The 4559-nt window shown below is 43.3% G+C and overlaps 1 pseudogene; it reads right to left on the bottom strand.

The window, feature by feature from the left end:
• Window positions 1-338: 338 nt before the first annotated feature.
• On the bottom strand, window positions 339-2313 carry LOC139070254 (uncharacterized; annotated as a pseudogene).
• Window positions 2314-4559: the final 2246 nt, after the last annotated feature.

Genomic DNA, 4559 nt, shown 5'->3' with positions numbered 1-4559 from the left:
CGAAGGACAACAGGCAAGACAAAAAAGTCTGACGTGTTGAGTAAAAACTGCTATTTTTAGCACATTTTTAGGGCCGACGTGTTGCTACCAGACGTACAGTGTGAGCAGTCAGGTCGCATGCGAGAACTGGGTCGTACGGTGTGAGCACACGACTCGTGAGATCTGCTCTGCGAGGAAGTCGTACAGTTTGAGCTGAAGCTGAACGCTGCGAGTGAAAAAGTCGCACAGTGTACGCCCGGCTTTAGGTCAAATGGTGGAGAGTCCCAGATTCAAACCCAGTGGGAGGTTCCCCCTGAAGAGGGAACAAAAGACCCCCTGATGATCTTCTACATAAACACATGAGCCAAGGTGTGAGGGTGGGTGTGCGTCCTATTCAGGCAGAGTTTCGGTTGAGCTCATTGTGAAGCCTGGCCCCACCCTATCATGTGAATTCCTGAGGTCAGATGGCCCAGGATATGCGTGAGCGTTGAGGCATCTGGGAAGGGATCTCAAAACTGGATTATAGATGGTAGACAGTTGGTGTCGTAAACCACCGCCTCTGTTCAAAGATAGTTGCTCACAGTGGACATAAATGGCTTCCTTTACTCCTCTTTCAAACCATCTGTCCTCTCTGTCCAACATGTGAACGTTGGCATCCTTGAAACAGTGACCTTTGTCCTTTAGATGCAAATGAACTGCTGAGTCCTGTCCCGTGGAGGTGGCTCTTCTATGTTGTGCCATGCGCTTGTGAAGTGGCTGTTTGGTTTCTCCGATGTAGAGGTCTGGTCATTCCTTGCTGCACTGTACAGCATACACCACATTGTTCAGTTTGTGTTTAGGAGTTTTGTCTTTCGGGTGAACCAGTTTCTGTCTGAGTGTGTTGCTGGGTCTGAAGTACACTGGTATGTTGTGTTTGGAGAAAACCCTCCTGAGTTTCTCTGATACACCGGCTACATAGGGGATGACAAGGTTGTTGCGTCTGTCTTCCTTATCCTCCCTAGCTGGTGTCTGGTCTTCTTTTCTGTGCATCTTTGCTGACTTTATAAACGCCCAATTAGGATAGCCACATGTTCTAAGTGATTCCTTTATATGTGTGTGTTCCTTCTTTTTCCCTTCCGGCTTAGAGGGAACATGTTCTGCCCGGTGGTGTAGGGTCTTGATTACTCCAAGTTTGTGTTCCTGATGTGAGTCGAAGAGGAGGTACTGGTCCGTGTGTGTGGGCTTCCTGTACACTTCAATGTTGAGGTTGCCATTTTCTTCAAAGTGCACAGCGCAGTCCAGGAAAGGCAAGCAGTTGTCCTTTATGTTTTCCCTGGTGAACTTGATGTTTTTGTCCACGGCGTTGATGTGTGTAGTGAAGGATTCCACTTGTTGTGTTTTGATTTTGACCCAGGTGTCATCCACATATCTGTACCAGTGGCTGGGTGCTCTCCCTTTAAAAGAGCCAAGAGCCTTTCTTTCCACTTCCTCCGTGTAAAGGTTGGCTACATTAGGTGACACGGGGGAGCCCATGGCGCAGCCATGTTTTTGTCTGTAGAAACCTTTGTTGTATTTGAAATATGTAGTGGTGAGGCAGAGGTCTAACAGTGTGCAAATCTGGTCGGGTGTGAAGTTGGTCCTGTCCTCCAAGGTGCTGTCTTCTTGCAGTCGCTTTCTGACAGTCTCCACTGCCTCCGTAGTGGGTATGCAAGTGAAGAGGGAGACTACGTCAAAGGACACCATGGTTTCATCTGGATCCAGGGTAAGTTTCTGGACCTTGTCAGTGAAGTCGGTGAAGTTCTTGATGTGGTGTGGGGTGTTCCCCACCAGAGGTGCAAGGATGGTAACAAATTATTGTGTACATTAAGTTTTATTCATACAAATATGTGGATGCCATTATGTCCTCAGTTTAAAAATAAATAAAAATTCAACTATATTATATGAATACCTGTCAGGCACTAGCTTGGACCAAGCAGGAAAGAGATGCTCAAGCTGAAGTCTGTCTCCCTTTAGACCCACATAGAGCATTTAATCTTCTGGGGCCACGTCAGCTAAACAGATTTTAATATCAGAGCTTTCATTTACATTATCACTTGAATTTGCGTCTGTGTGCGCATGCGTGTATATTTGGTAATTAGGTGCAACCGGGTAGCAGGATGTCTTTGGAAAGAAAAGTGGACATTAGAGCAAGCACCTGCTGTCAGTTGTTGATATCCAAAAATAATGTTACACTACATTAATTAGATGTCATCAGTGTGTGAAAAACAAATACTGCTCCATAAGAACATCTCTTACCTCACCTTCAATTATGCAGAAAACATCCAACATCAAAGGCACGCTTGGCAGTTTTGGCATGCTTTGAGCACCCCCTAGTGTTCATTTAGTAGAATAGAAAATGAAACTTATCGCTGTGCGTTCGTCTTTGTAACACAATAATCTAACAGCTGAAATGTCTCCTCAGCCTTCATTAGTTTCGACAAGATCGGTTAATCACTAAATTAAACAAATCAGCTGTGTTCATGGAAGTCCACAGGTGGGGGCCTGCCAGTCTAATTTTGCAAGTGCGATATTCTGGCCACGGGGGGCGGTGGGGGTCTGAGTGACTTTTCATTAATCCTGTAAAGGGTCATTTTAGCACATACTCGCTCAAGAAAATGATTAAAAATATGAAAAAGTGGCAGAGTATTCCTTTAAATGTTACCACGGTGTGTAACAGCTGGGTAATGTGACAGCGATCACTGTGAACAGGATCTATCATCCTCACCAAGTAGTTAAGTTACTGAACACTCCGAAGAGCACACACAAGGCTCACTGGGTTTATTATGCTTTAGTCAATTATTAATGCCGCTGCACTGTGTGTGTGTGGGTAATTAGACACACATATAACGCTACACCTGTGCAGCATAAAAAACGTTCAGGTATTAGTTTTCCTCAAACACACACGTATTCATTAGTTGTTAGTTGTTTAATCACAGAACAGGCAGCAGCGACACGCCTAGAGATTACAGCACCACCTTTATTTTTACAAGTGATAACATCAAAATCACACAAGTGGGAATAAGGAAATCCACGTCATTAGTTAAACAGAAAATTGTGAGAGAAGACCATGCTTGCGTTTCTGCTCAGTTTAAGGCTCCTAAACGTAGCGTGGCCCTGGTGCTCCCCCAGAGTCTGACAGAGCCTTCAACACCTTCCAGAACCTAACTCCTGTGCATTTGTTTCTTAAAAACATTATTCTGCTGACCTTGTGCTTTGCAAGAAGAAAATTATAATGTTTTACATTGCCTCATTGTTTTTTCTGGTTGTTTTGGACTTGGGACTATGTTGTGTTTTCTTGATGAATATTGAAGGACTTAGTTGTTCGTCCTTTCATCAAAACTTACTTTGAGCCTGAGAGGGTTAAATGTGGAAATTGCCAAATCACTTTCTATAACTGTTGCCGGTGCTCCAGACCTCCATCGGCTTCCAAGGAAACATTATCATCCTTAAGGCATCTCTTGTCCAAATTAAATCATAGTAAACTTGTGTTGGCTGGTGATTTCAAGTGGGACTTGCAAAATGCAGTTTCAGATTAATTCAAAAGCTTCTGTGACTCCATAAATCTCTGCCAGTTGGTCAACTAACCCACATGACCCAATCTTAAGAGTCCTGATAAGTCCACCTTGATTGACTTAATTTTAACAAATGTCCCTCATAAATTCTCATGGTTAGACATTTTCTGCAACGACTTGAGCGGTCATTGTGTTGTTGCCACTTGCAGGAGCACTAAAATGCCTAAATCCAAATCACATCATTTACAACAGAAATTGTAAACAATTCAGTGAACAAGCTTTTCATAAGGATTTGTCTTTGGCTAACTGGAGTCAAATAGATCTGTTGCCAGATGTCGAGCTAGCATGCAGATTCTTCAAGGAGACTTTCATGGAAAATGTAAATAAGCATGCCCCTTCAGGAAACAGAATCAAAGGACGAGAAAATCCCTGGTTCTCCCACGAGCAGTCAAATGTGGCATGGGCCAAAGCCAGAAAAGGGTTTTGGTTGATTGGGCTATCTTTAGACTACTAAGAAATAAATGTACAACTTTCATCAAAAAGGCCAAACCAGACTAATACTTATCTGTCACAACTGAGAACCTAAATAATCCACAGAAATGTGGGAAATGTCGTTGTTTGGGATTGTCTGAACATGCAACCTTGTGGTTCACAGACTACTTGAAGGACAGAACTCAATGCATTAAATGTGATGGGTTGTCCTCTGAATTTTTGAGTGTCCACAAGGGAGTACTACAGGGTTCAGTCTTGGGGCCCCTCTTGATCATTATGTATATCAGTGACATAGGACAAAATGTGCCGGATGCCAATTAGCACTTTTACGCTGATGACACAATCATTTACTATTTTGCAACATCCCCCACTAAAGCTGTTGAATTCTTACAGAAAGCTTTTAATGAGGTCCAACAAACACTTCCGCAGTTAAAATTGGTCCTCAATGCTGACAAGACTAAACCAATGTTTTCAAACTCTACAAAAATACCTCTAAGTATGCCTTCAGTGACCACTCTTGAGGGAAATGTCATAGAGGTGGTCCACACATACAAATAC

This window comes from Nothobranchius furzeri, chromosome 6 (genome assembly GCF_043380555.1).
Source record: "Nothobranchius furzeri strain GRZ-AD chromosome 6, NfurGRZ-RIMD1, whole genome shotgun sequence".
Classification (NCBI taxonomy): domain Eukaryota; kingdom Metazoa; phylum Chordata; class Actinopteri; order Cyprinodontiformes; family Nothobranchiidae; genus Nothobranchius; species Nothobranchius furzeri.
Note: the sequence above shows the minus strand (reverse complement) of the source record. Positions and strands in the feature narration are given on the sequence as shown.